Consider the following 15,730-nt stretch of genomic DNA (forward strand, 5'->3'; position numbering starts at 1 on the left):
TTGACATACCATACCAATTTTTTCGACCATATGTAGTCAGCATCCATTGACGGATTATACACCGACGAGATCAAAAGTCCTTATTTAATAACCTTTTATATTGTACAAGCGTGCTTTTTGTTTTAGTAACATAATAGCTGGCCGGAAAAACAGAAAGCAACAATTCTCATGGCTATAACATTTACATAATTTCACACTTAAATAACCGCCGCGAAGGATTTATGCATTTTTGTATGTTAATGAATGGTCCGTTTTAACCTCAATGGGTTATTAAAAACATGACTGGGGAATTTTACTATCTTTATGCAGTTGTTACTCTTAATTAACTTTTTTTTTTAAATAAATAAATTTCTGGTAATTTATTTGATACAAAATATCTTGCACATTGTTTTGATTGTGCTACAACAACAATTTATAAAAGTTGGTTTTAGGGTTGTGTGAATTAGTTGAATTTGTTGCTATTAGATTGCTCTCGACTTTCACAAGTAACTCTAACAATTAACGTAGGTTGGTGACATTATACCTTCGATGACTTACTTGACCGAAGCCTGGATTAGATTTCAAAAACACTTTACAACTCTTGGGTAGAAACAATCCACGAAATCTGATGCATTTTCATTCGGCAATTTTTCTCGATAGCTTTCATACGGTTATGCTAACTTTAAAATCCATGTTTCTGTTCTATAGTTTACGCGAGGAGCTTATCGTGAATTTTTCATTAAGGTTCAAGCTTTTGAACGTTTAGCTTTGAGTTTTCTTTTTATCACCAGTTATTTTAAGTTATATCTGCCTTTTAAACATCCAAGTTCAAGTTTTCTAATATAATATCCATTGTAATAATGATATTATATAATAAAGCGATTTTGACTTTTACAAAGGAATTTTATACTTTTATTTTGGTTTTTTTCGTAATTTTAATTAACGTTTTAGGAGGCGTTGAAATGAATTTATGGAGATATGTGATACGAGAGATTATGACTCGAATAATGATTACTAACTCGCTTACCAAGCGAGGCGATTATAGTATACTTGCAGTGGACTTCTTTGCGCTGAAATAACAACTACTACGATATTATATTTAACTCTTTTTTTATTGGCAAGTCATTTAATTTTCATCAACTTACTGAAATATTTAATCTAAGTGAAGGATCACTGTGAATATCTTAACTATTTATTTTCACAAACAATTCGTAATAAAGAGCTGATAAACGAGAAATGGGAGGAAGGCGATATTGTTGCGACAACGACGGAATAGTAGCATGGGACGAGGTTACTTGGGATTTGCGATCACAGCTATCGCCAATCCGCTTGCTAATCGTGGCGATTATGTTATATCCCCATCGATATCTTTAGGGAGGCTTTTACTTTTCAGTGAGCGTCTATTAATTGAAACAATATCGAGAAAGGCGTTAGTATTTCGTTCAATATATACGTAAATGAAGGTAAAAGATTTGATTCTCTTTCTAAAATTTAATTAAGATTTTAACACAAAGATGTTAAATGTAAAAATATACGAAATATAAAAAATTGCGGTAGCTCTCGATCTGAAGAATAAATTACAGACTATTGTCCAACGCACGCGTCTCTGTGAGTTCATTTGAATGCAAAAGGCAGACGGCGGCCTCTGTTTGTGTAACGCGAATTGGTGGCGAGCTATTGTGTATTCACTGTCGTACGGTTGAATGTGTTTATCGCAATCAAAGTTATTGTAATTTTAACCCACATTTATTCCTTCTTTAAGAAGATATTCTGTACGTATAATGCAACTTTTTCCTCGTCCTTTCCAAAATAGTTTATAACTTATCTTCAGAGCCTTATGTCGACTCGTTAATTAAAAAAAATGAAAGATGTCTTTCTCCGTTGCGGATAATATTGCCTGTATGTTATATAAAGTAACGATTTTATATATTCGAACCAGTTGTCCACAGTTTTATGCCATCATATTCCATATTGAAAAGCATATATCAATTCTTTAATGACTTCCATTATATGTTATCTTGCATCCTTCTCAAGACAAATCCAGGTCGTGTCAAATATAAATACTTTTTTATCATCATCATTACATCGACAAGACTGAGTTGAAGTGACCTGCTTCCAAACAACCTTAACAAGGTCATCAGTTTACTTTGTATGTGGTCACCACTCCAGAACATTAAGGTCCAAGATGCAATCTGTTCTGTACTCCATTAGACAAGCCTATTGCTATTTCAACTTACAATTCGGTTGGGTCATTTCTTAAACTATCTCGTAGGTAACTCTGAGCATACCGGCAAACGGTTGACATTAAGTCTGTCATCCAGTAAACTTTTGCATCTGAGAAAATCTGCTTTTTAAGATGATTAATTCGATCTCGATATATATCATCATCTTCTTCTTCTTCTTGAAGTGCCTCTCCAACTAGTGGAGGTTGGCTATCAGCTTCCTGCTCTCTTCCTTATTTTTGGTTCTGCGTAATAGCTCAGCAGCGCTGGCGATTCCGGTCCACTCTCTAATGTTACGAAGCCTCGACTTCTTTCTTCTACCAACCTTCCTTTTACCAGCGACCTTTTCCATCATGATAAGTTGAAGGAGATTGTATCGTTGGTGTCGAAGAACGTGTCCCAAGTAAGCGATTTTCCTTCGTTTTACTGTGAGCATTAGTGCGCGTATCATCATCACAAACCTATAAATAAATATATTTTTTTGACTTTTTTAAAAACACTTTTTTAACTTTTATAAATTCAGTAAAAGCCTCTTATTCTCTCTTTCTTCATTCACGTTTTCACTATTAGCGGATTAAAAAAATTCGACCCAATTCCTATATACGTGGCTAAAAGTTTCTTTGTTCGCACATCCAATAAGTACATACATAATAATGAAATAAATCTAACAGGTATCATACCCAATATCTTTTGTAAACGCCGTTAAATGGATTAAAAAAAAAAGAAATAATGTGGCCTGTTCTAACAACACTAACAACAGCGGAAAATAACGAAGAATCTGTACAAGTTCAAATTTTTCCAGCCCAAAATTATCATAGCCGAAATCCCGAATGGAAAAGGACGAAATAGGTTTGAGATAGTATCAAGGGACATTCAGGAATTGTTTCAATCTCAAGATGAAGATTTGTGTGAAACAGACTTGAAGGAAATATATAATATACAGCCCACTGAAGAAGAGGCTTCAGCAAGCTCTGAAAAAGTGATTTTTAATTTGAAAAAATCTTAGTGAAGGTTTAAGAATGGCAAATGAGCTATGCTTTATGAATATTGATCCGTCGATGGAACGAAGTTTTATTTTTAAGACGCAAATTGCTAATACGACTGCTGCGTGTCAGTCTGATTTGAAAGCGCTTTTGGAAACTGCCAAGCAAGAGAAAATTACTAAATTCTTCAAACCATTGTTTAAGACTTAAGATAATTAATCGAAATGTATAAAAATTTCAATTAAATTTATTTTTTAATATGTTATTTTTTTATTTTGTCACCTAGAAACGGGACCCCTGTAATCATATTTAAATTATTCCGCTTTCACTGTTTCTGTATTCGCGGCATATTTATGGAACATATACCCCACGAATAAAGAGATTTTACAACATATATGTGGGAACGGAACGTAAGATTGAAGGAAATGAGCGATTGATTGATGAATGAATGAAGAGTAGGAATGAATTATGGCATTCTCTGGGAAGATGGCGATGGGCCGGTTTGTATCAACTATGTAAGAAATGAAAAATTAAAGTGTTTAAAAATATTATTCGCCTACGTGATTCACTCTCACATATATAAAGATTATTTGATTTATATTTATATATTTATTTATGAGTTAGTTAATCAGAGAATAAATAAAAAGAAAATTTTACGTAAGAAAATCGTTACGCAAATTGAAACTTTTCACTCTTCGAAGCGTTCGAGTTTTTGTCAGCGCCAATAAAAAACTTTTTTTTACAAAAACGGAATAGAGTTACGGAACTGAATATAATCCGGTCCATTCAATTGCAATTGAATACAATTTTATAAAAAATCTCTTACGACTTGAGTTCGAATTGAACTTAATTACATTAACCGAATCTTTTAAATTAACATACATCTTTTTAGTTGCAAAAGGCTTTCGTTTTTAGCTTGAAAGAGGCTTTATGATACATAACAGGATTAGAATAAATACATTAATGCCTTCCAACTGCAAGCAACAGCTTACCCTAAAAATACGTATGGAGAGATATACCATAATCGCCACGCTTGGCAGACGGGTTGGCGATCGCAATGTGGTTTTATAGTACGTGAAAAACACTGCTGCCTATCCTATGAACAATTAAATGCACAGTGTGAATTGAATAACATTGTATCCTGAGAATTGAACCCGCGACCTATTGACTACCGCTGCTCATTTACGTCTTATTAGTTATAATTGAATAATAAATAAATTTTTCAGGCATAATCATGGATTGATGGCCTGTGGTACCTTGTAGTTTTGGTAGAGAGAACGCCAAAAAATTAAAAAAAAAATTCACAGTGATCACTTTTTATAGGGTGTTTGAATATATGTGTAAAAGCGTGTGTATAAGATTTAAAACTTTTGACACCTATTCCCAATCAGCCTGTATCTATCTTGTATATATTTTTATTTCATTTTTACCTCAGGTACAGCTGACATGACAAGGAATGTTTGTAAGATTATGTTAATGAAACAAGTGTCGTAATCAAAAAATAAATAAGAAATAGTACATGGCTCAGCCGGCAGGGCCGGATTTGGAGTAATATAATTCTGCGTGTGAAGAAGACGCGTATAGAATAAATTCAATTTAGCAATGGAGATGTATCCAACACTTATATACACGTGATATTATTTCTAAACGATATAATCCGATTCAGATCTACGGAATGGATAAAGATGGGATCTTAAATATTATAAAATAAAAACATTGATCCTTTTATTGGTCTTTGTATTTTAAAAAAGAACAATGTAAAAGGCGAATAAGTTACTTTTGCACATAATTCTGATTCGGATTTCCTTTCGGTTCTTTAAATCATGATCTTTGTGACTTTGCTAGGACTATTCAGAACAGCATTTTCCAACCTATCTTGTTACATGCCCCATCTTAGCCTTTCCAAAATTCTTATGCCCCCTAATGTAACATACATAATTTTTTTATTAAATCAAAAGGGTTAAACTCGTGTCGAGTTAACTTTAGAATTGCCCTCTTAACAATCAAAATAGAACGAAAGAGAAAGAAGAATTTTTGAAAGAAAGAATGGAACCATAGATTATGTGAAGAATGATAGTTGGGTATGGAAATGAAAAGGACGAAAATGAAACGACCCTGCCCTTCCCAAAGATAGGGAAACGAGAGACCCCCAATAGTAGGGGCCACTGAAAAGAAAAAAGAAACAAAAATGCAAAGTATATAGTATGATTTTAAACCAATAAAACAATAATCGAATTGCCCTCCTGTGGGGCGTGGCCAACTTATTGAGAAACACTGATATAAAATCTAAAGTTTATAAGATTGAAATGACATATAAATTAATTTTATGTTATCTTTTACAAATATAAAAGATGTCTTCTTCTTTTCAGGCGATAGAAGCCTGCAAGGCATAGGTCTCCACGAAGATAGAAACGATGACTGCTCCTGCGCTTTTCCCATCCAGGCGACCCTAACTAGGTCGTCTGCTCGAAGTCGCCACTCTAGAACCTTCCTTATTCAACGGCCATGGGTTGTCAGAGCGACGTGCCTCGCCTACCGCCATTTCAGACGGGTAATTCTTCGAGCTACGGCGATTGGTTCTTCTTCGGATTTTCTCATTTCTAACTCATACTGCTATTATAATGTTATTTGTAAGAGTGAGACAGCAACAACTGGGTTTCATTCCAGCATAACTTCACACCTAAGAACGTAACAAAACATCTTGAACTATTTTATGATAGTAATAAGATTTGACAATAGTCATATCGGTAAAGCGTAATTTACGTAACATTTTACAACTTTAAACGAGGCTGTATTATTGGAAATAGGTATGTCTTGCCTCAACAGCAAGCATTGCGACAACGACATTTTTTTAAGGCCTTTCATTCAATTCATATCATGTATGGAAAGGGTTATTATTTATGTAATAATTATTTCACATAATTTTTTTTATTCTATACTCATCTTTCGACCTTATAAATGTCTTTTATTCTTTTCTCTCATTTACAACAGCGACTTTAAGATAATTTTAAGACGTATTTACCATGTTATAGTGAATAATGGTTCATTCAGCCTATAAATGCCTACCGTATGGCATAGGCCTCCCACAAATCTATCTACAGGGGGATATAACTTTATCGCCATGCTTGGCAGGTGAGCTGATAATTTCAGTGTGGAATTATAGTACGCATGGGACAATGCTGCCCATCATTTGGTAACTTGTTTGTGAGCAGTACTATATGATTAATGCACAAAGAGTGAACTAATTAAGGTTGTATCACAGGAATCGAATCCGTACCCTACGGTCACAAATCTTGATCCCCTTCCGCTAGGCTACCACTGCATAAGCTTTCTGTCTATCACCCTGTATAGGTTAAAGAAAAATCGAACCCGCGGTCTACGATTATATGTCTCAGTTCTATACTACTTGTCTATCGCTGGTAAATAGTGTAAAGGTTACTCTGGTATACAGGCTTGCCTTTTGATGCCACAAGGCTATTCTTAGAGAAAAGTTTGGAACATGATACTCCTCGTAAACTCAAATTTTTTAATTTGTAAATTCACAATATAGTTGAGAAAACATGCATATTCCGTATGGAATATGAAAATTCATTACTAAATCCGGAAACAAATTTGCATTTACACTAAGTTTGAAGTGCTGAATTAAATATGTAATAAACATAATGTATGTATTTTTTAAAAGCCTTATTCCATCTCTGAGATACGATTCTTTTTTCCAGTATTATTTATTATTTTTACAGTTAAAAGATAATAAATTCATTTTATTTAAATATTAATAAATTGGATCTTTTATAAATGCGGTAGACATTATTAAGCTATAAATACATTAACGATCGGGTAATAAATCGAACGCTGTTTTTATATTTCGTTATTGTTTTGATGAAAATATCAACTATGATTTTATTTTTAATTTCCGCTGCGTTTTTTGTACAATGGCCCCGTCTTAGGTACTCAGGGGCAATATGTTTTTAATAAATTTATTCATTGGCTTTTCTATTTTTATTTAAATCTTTTATCATTTTCATTATCTTCTGTACTCTTTGTTTTATACTTCACATTCTTTATCATTCCTTTCCATACCTTATTTTTATTCCTTACGTCACCTCTCGATGCGTTTGAGCATCCATGTTAAGGCTGAGATACTGAACGTATACAGGATGATTGGTTATAAATATAAAAGCTTATTAAGGTTAAATATATTGTTTTTTGTTTGTCAGAAAGGCGTTTTTAAGTTATAACGTCTATATACAATTATCCTGTATAAAGAAATCTCTCTCCGATACGCAACAAAGGTTACATTAACTAATGTATTATTTCGGAATGTGATACGCGAATAACTTCTGGCAGAACTAAGTCGGCAGATGCAGTTTGTTAACAATAATTAATTTCAGTATATAGTTGCCCGAATTTTATTCTTATCTTCATTACGTAAATAACGTATATTTATGAATGCAATGATTTTTATATAGGGTGTGCGTTTACTTTCACCCCATAGACACCATTGCAAGGAGTAGGTCTCCTCAAAAATATATATGGGGGGGATATACCATAATCACCATACTTGGCAGACGGGTTGGAAACCGCAGTGTGGTATTATGGCGTGCAGATGATGCTGCTGACCATACTCTGGAAACTTGTTCGGGAGCAGTGGCAATCCACATATTGTGAATAATGTCCCTGGAATCGAACCCGCTAGGCTACCAGTGGGATTAATAACAATGGCATAATTGACATCAATCATTCCAGATTTCAATTATGTTAAAAAAATTATCTAATATATCAGAGAATGTAAACCGGCGAAATTAAAAACACACCTTTGTTAATACGAAATAACCAATATAAAAACCATCGCAACGCTACCTTTTTAAAACACCTACTTTAACATTCTCCTTTTACAAGCTAATTAAGCGACTTTGCTGCATCAACGACATCGTTAGCATACGGTTAACTCCGCTTAGCTCAGTTAACTTTATCGTCTTAATAAAACCTAACAAAAGATTTACGAAGTACACTCGCATACATTAACATACAAAATGTCACATTCTGAACATCGTATCACTGTCAGAAGATGCAATATATGTCACTGTATATACCTCTTGTACTGCCACAAAAAATACTACTACTCCGCTAGCTCAGTGACCCAAAGTGGGTCTTGGCCTCTGAAGCGAGAGACTTCCACTTTCCTCTATCTTGCGCCATCGTCTGCCATTGGATGACATTCAATTCGCGCAAGTCTGCCTCAACGCGATCGATCCAGCGATACCTGGGTCTACCCACTGGTCTTCGACCCCTCGGTTTTTCCAGGTACGCTACCTTCACGCTCCGATCCGATCCCATTCGCTCCAAGTGACCAAGCCAGCGGATTCGTTGAGCTTCATATTCGCTAATGATATTTGGCTGTGCTACTAAAGTCTTAATTTCGGCATTCTTTCGGAGCCTCCAAAAAAAAAAACTAAAAAAAAATAGTAAAGATAAATTATCTGTAAGTGAAAATTTTAATTATTAATTAAATTTGATAAAAGCACCGATGCAGCTATTTAACGACAATATAAATCAGCAGCGCGTATACACGCGGTAAACGCGGGAAGTTCAGAGCGAACTGTCAAATGCGAACGAAGTTAATACTTAACTGTCAAATGCACAAAATTTTAAATAAAATTCCATCAATTTTTTTTTTGCAAATTTGTGTTCTATTTTTTATAACAACTTTTTATAAACTATTTATAAATAATAAAAATATTATTGAAATCGATAAAGACGTTATGGGGTGAATTTTTATGAATATTTATATAGTCAGTAAAATTGTCTGTAATGTCTCATCTCGGGGATTACCCACAAACTTGAAACATAATTTTGTATTTGTTATAAAAATATTGATCAACATAAAAGTTAAAAGATATCGAACAAAGGTAAAGTTCAAACTTTGTTTCATAAGAAATAAAGCTTGAGTATTCGCTCTTGCAAAGGTATTACATCGGTCTTAAATCAACTGAAACCATTCGGTTTCTCCATGCCGAATTGTGTAACAGAATCGCTCGAAGTTGAATAACTCATCCACTCTTCCCGAAGAAAATGCGCTAGAACTTGAACCAAAAGAAATCGAATGACTCTCTCAAGTCTGTCTTATCTTTGGGTGTGGACTATTTTGGTGTGAGTATTCATGACTACACCGCCTTTCTCTTTGTAGAGAAATACGTCCGCCACAACTGTATTTGCGGTTTAATTCTGGATGGTAGAGATATGGATGCATTGCAATATCGATACTTCTTTTTCTTCTTAGCTCCAACGCCTTAGATTTGGATTCATCTGATCTATTTTGAACAGCTACCATATAGCCTTACGCCACGGGCTGGTCATGTAGGTTCCTCTTAGTTTTATCGTGGGTTACATGATAACAGTTACTAAGTTCGATCTCTCTGCATTCCTTCCACGAGGCAGAAAGCCATCAAAATATTGCGAAAAAATCTCATTCTTCGGCAATCCAGAAACACTTGTAGGAAGATTGTTGTAATTGCATTATCGGTACCAGACCCAAAAGTAGGATTTCAACGCAATAATCTTGATTCGACTCAATCCGCAATAAACCTGACCAGAAAGTCGTTCAAGCTAGCTAGTTGAATAAGACCAAGAAATATAATAATCTAAATAAGGTCACTGAACTCACGAAAAAGAAACTGTTTCAAATGACCGGAATAATAAAATTAAGGATAATCAAACTAGAAATGGGAGACAAGTTCGCTTTTGACACTTAATAATCTGTATTTTACAAATATAGCTATAACGATTGTTTTTTTTTTTAAACGTAAATATAAATGAATATCCAGAAGTTTTGTTAAGCCTGTTCTTAGTTGTAAAACATTTAACTTGGATCGAAACCAAAAAAATTTATGATAAAATTTAATTAAAAAACAGGTATCGTGTATCATGAAACATTACAATAATACTACAACAAACTATTGTCCAAGTTTTACTTGAACGGGATCAATAATATATTTTAGTATTTAATCTTTGTTTCCAAATAAGATGTTTTATAAATAAATAAGTTGATACTGAATGACATTTAGTTTATCGGTTTTTTTTTTTATTTCGATTAATCAATCTATTTTAACAGTGCAGATACACCGCGCTTTGGTTCTATATTTCCAACTGGAGGCTAAATTATAATTTAGATTTATAAGAAATAATAATTACAGTACATTTTGATATTTTGTAGAGAGACCGTCATCAGAAAGTAAACAATATTTGAGATTTCCTTCAAAGAACAGGAAATTAATATATTCACTCGTCTATATTAACAGACGGGCTCTATTCGAAATAAATATTTTAATCTCGGCTTTATATTCCACAAGCTACTTTGTATTTCTTTGTCAACATTTTTCGGATATTATGTTAATAAATAATTAAGGTTTCACAGAACTCTTCTGACATTGTAAAATATTGATCAACCCCTATAAACTCGTAACCCTTTTTGGATAGTGTATCTATTTGTCTATTATGCCAGCTATGCTGATATTCAACAGTATGTTGTTGCAGCTACTGCGGTACTAAGAGTGGTTTGGAACATAGTAGCTATTTAATGGAATCAGGCGTTACCTTGCGGAAGTCCATCGTAAGTAAGAAAAGGACCAATATTTAGCCACTTCCGCACATGCAGTGTTAGTAGGGCAACAAATGCACCGCCCGCCAGCCCGCTGATAAATGCGTATGCGGCAAACAATGCGAATCACACAACCGCCACCGCCAAATTACTCAACACGTGTTTCATTCCTCCACGGGGCATCTTCAGGAGTTATGTTACACCGATTAGTGCCAAACACAGAGCCTCTGTGCTTGGCACACTACCACTGCATGTACGGAAGTGGCTAAATATTGGTCCTTTTCTTACATAGTAGCTACAGTCCATCATCTTTACCGGTGATCTAAAAATCTTATAAGTTATCACCGTCTTTTTTTCTTTCCTTGTGATTGAGCGTGTTTATGGACTTATGTTTTAACAACATAAATATTCAAAGACAATTGGTGTAAAGACGCCGGTCCGTCGCTTACACTCCAGAACTTGGATGAAGATGATGACTGACACCTGCGATTGTAACATCCGAGTTAGATTCCCGGGATATCTTTTTCCTTATAGCTAATGGACGACCAATGCAAGGCAAAAGGATCCCAAAGATATCCACGACGATGACTCATCCTGCTCTGCCTACCTTAAGGAGGGCGTACCTTCATCACCAGCTCGTGGTTGCCACTTGAAAACCTTGCAACACCAATGACCATGGTTTACACAAGCGTTGGGCCCCTTCTACTGCCAGTTCAGATCAACAATTCTTCGAGCTATCATGGTTCTTCCGTATTGCGATTTGATTTCCCGGGATATCGTTTTACATAATTCACACTGTACGTTAATTGTATGGGATTACTATTGTTCACAAGGAAGTTTGCAAATGATGGCCAGTAGCTCCCTCTGCGTACCATAATACAACACCGCGATCGCCAACCTGAAAATAGTGGCGATTACGTCGTATTTCCCTATAGATATCTTTGAGGGATAGGTTTTGCAATCGTCTATGAGCTGAAACGAGGAGGAGAAAATATAATTGTAAATATATATAAATATATATTTATAGCTAAATTTATACCATGCTTTTTTAAATTTCGAATGAATATGCAAATCCTTTGATATAAATCAACGCCCGGCGTTTTTAAATCGTCTTCTCTAAGCCACCGTCATTAGTAACAGGAAGTTATTTCGGGCGCTTCGATAAATTCTTCAACGAATACCGACGTCAAATACCTTGTATACTCAATTTGTATGGACCATTCAAAAAATATTTATCGATAATCTTTATGATTTTTTTTTTCAATCCTTAGTAAACCAATTAACTTTATTAACGTATTTCTTTAATAAGAAAATTAAAATTATATTTTCGCTACACAGGAAATTGTAATGTAAGGATCTGTATACATTACAGAGTTTATAAAGAAATATATTAAAAAGAAATTTCTATCGTTTGCATATAAACTTTGTAGTCTTCTCGTGTTTGAACTTAAGTATATGTATCTTCTTTCTTCCATCGTACGATAAGACGTATGGATTCACGACATCCGTACACGGTTGAAATTCCTTCCGCACAAAGCGTTTTGCTAACACTTATATAGTGCGAACAACAAATGTATGGAACAACTGACCGGCGTCATTGTTTCCAAACAATTGTTTTGGGAGTCTTCTAGACAAGAGTGAATGGGTTTCTTCTGGGCAAGCATATACCATCTTAGATCTCGTCGTCGCTTAAGATCAGGCGAGACAGAGGTAATGCTTCAACATGACGACAGTGTAAATAAAGGTAGATATTGATAAAACTATTATAAACTATATTATAAATCACAAAATTGTATTGTATATACGTGGCAGTTAAAACATTGTACGAACGCGGGGCCAAATCGGACTGGTAACCGAACGCGGGTCATTTTTACGTACTTACGAAGCCATCCGGTAGTCTCAGATATACCACGCGTCCAACAACATGTAATAAAATCTTTTCGACTCTATCTCGCTTATTTTGATAACTTAAAGATAATATAAAAAATACAATAAAGGTAAGTTCTATTTAGAGAGACTATTTGATTTAACTTTCCATCAAAATAGGCGAGACAAATAAAAATTTCGTTACAAAAAAGAAGAAATAATATATAAAAATTGTGACATATATATTAAGCACATATATGTCTGTGTCAGTAAAAGTAAAATGTCTGAAGTGATACTAATATTAGGTTCGCCTACAATGACATATATCAACTTAAAATAAAACAATATGAATTGACATCTAAATAGAGCTAACTTAATATGCATTTTTTTTGTTACTCTAACATACTCGTATATTAGTGTAATATATTCGTAGGCTAGTTTATTATTTAAATGTGATAATTACACTGCAGTTAAAATACACTTATACCGACCTTCTTTTTAGCCGATATTCTCCCCAATTTTTTTTTCTTTTTAAATTTAATACTCCTTCTCCTAACTTATTTTTAGACAATAATTTAAGTGAGAGAATGTGACAATAATTATCACATTCTTAAGTTAAATTCACACGTCTACATTTTTAAAAAGTTTTGATTTCTAATCAATAATATATTCTCCTTCGTCATCAACAACCTTTTGCCATCTATTATACAAATTTTCAATATCGGAGCAGTACAAATCGATTGGTTTTTCTGTAAAATACATCGACAGAAACGACATTACTTTCCGGTCTCCCAAATACATACTTTCTTATTTTTACTTTCTCTTTCTTATCCTTCACAATTTCTCTCTTTTTTTCCTTTTTGGTCCTTTACATTTTGTACTATACAGTATTCACCCGCATTACATTCACGCATCGCCTCGTCAAATTACTTCTCTCTCTCTCCCAAAAGTTGCCACAATGCCTTGGACTGCACGCATTGACCAGCTACTCACGATCTTAATTATATCTTTGATCCACCTATTGAGGCCCTACTCACGCTGCCTCTATAACTTCGTGATCGCGACCTAAGAAGCCTTCGGTTCCAACAGTCACCGGTTGCACGAGCGATGTGCTCCACCCTCTGCTACTTCAGTGCCCGAAAACTGCTTTGGTATTATGTTTAAAAAAATTTAATTTTTGTGTATAATACACTGTTATTATACTAATATATATCTGTACACATTGGCGAATTTATGAAGGTTCATATCAATGCTGGGCGACCTTTTGACCATTCCACCTTGGGCAACAAGTGTCCATAACGCCACATTTTTTACATAACGTTCTCAAAGTATTTCAAAAGTTCAGTTGTGGAAATTTGAAGAGATTTATTATTTAACTCGAAACATCAGAGACGGTCATCTATGGAATCACATTTTTAAAATACGCTTTGTTAATTTTACTTCTAGTGGGTTATTATAAAAACACTGACTGATGATATATATTACAGACAAGCCTACAAAATGATTCTATCTAACATTTTCCCAGCTGGGTTCCATTTTGGCATCGCAATTTTCCTCGCATTATATCTAAACGGGAGCTTACGGCATTTCATAGCGGCGTTGTGTTTCTTTTGATCTTTCTCTCTCGATGTTCGTTTATGCTGAAATCTTTTGAAATTAATCTTGAAATGTGTGAATTTATTGCCTTTGGATTATAACATTTTGGTTTTGTAAACATTTTCGGTTATTTTATCTTAATATTATAGAAGTTACGAATGTGTAATGTTTTTGAAAACGGTAATACAACATACAAATTTATAAGAAGAATTTAAGTAAAAATTATTTTAATTAAACTTAGTCCAATAAATTGACAAGTTGAAATGGCAGTAGACGCCCACACAGCGTGTAGAATGGATGGCTGCTGGGCTATAAAGATTCTGAAGTGGAAACAACGGATTACGAAAAAAGTGGACTTTGTGGGGATTTTTGGTTGAAAAAAAAACATATTAAAACTACTCAATAGTCCATAAAAGTATAACAATTTATTTTTGGTCTTTGTCGCTTTCAGTCTTGGTGCTGCAGTGCTGATATTGGTATCTGGATACAAGGTCCTTCTTGAAATTATCGGCCATTTTTCTTTTTAGATGACAGAGTGCTTTGATGTCATGTTTTAAAAATTAAACATATTCTTCTGTATAACATATTTGTAGTATCTGTACCTCTATAAAAATCAAAAAATAATTTTATGTAAAAAAAGTTGTAATTTTGATGTATGATTTTGATGAAGTAATAATTTTGATTAAAAAAAGTTGGCGGTCAATAAGAGTTCTTTTAAGTTCCAATGTTGAATAAATGAATTTTACCTTTCGTATTTACACGGGCTTTAATAAGAATAACCTATTTTCTACTGATGGTAGGATTTTTTGTAACGTCTTTTTTAATAAAATATATACGCTATCTCTCAATGAGAACAGGCAGTTCAAAACTTGACCATTTTAAGATAAAATACGAGATTTAATAATGTAAATGCAGAGTAAGACGTCCATTAACAAGATGCACAGGTGACCTTGCTAAGGGCGCCTGGAAAGGCTGGATGCAGTTTACTTCCAACTGATCCTATTGGAAATCATTATGAAAGGCTTTGTCCAGCTGTAGATGACATACGGCTGAAATGATGATAATGACGATGAAGCTAATGTAAAGATAGATAAATAGTCTATAAAAATGTGTTTAGACTTGTAGTATATGAAAGATATATTTAACCACAAATTGTTATTCAAAATGGTTTGCGGTTCACACCCTATTACGATTGGAGTATTTACAGAGCTGATATTGTAACAGTGGTAAAAATGGAGTTGTATCTACTCTAATGAAAAAAAGTATTTAAATAATTTCCAAAATATTTTGAACACAAACGAATACAAGTAAACAAGGTTAGTAATCACTCCGGACACACTACGTGATATCATCACGTACCAAGTAATTATATTAATGTTATACGAGTCGTAAGTTATTTATGAAGTGTAGCGAATCCCAAAAGTAAGTCGGCTGAAATTATTCCAAGTTGCGTTCTTAGTAAAAGTAAGCGTGAACTTAATGTGACA

The sequence above is a fragment of the Battus philenor genome, unplaced genomic scaffold, assembly GCF_028537555.1.
Source record: "Battus philenor isolate CCGP_79_NKW_IND1 unplaced genomic scaffold, ilBatPhil1.0.hap1 SCAF_11, whole genome shotgun sequence".
Lineage (NCBI taxonomy): Eukaryota > Metazoa > Arthropoda > Insecta > Lepidoptera > Papilionidae > Battus > Battus philenor.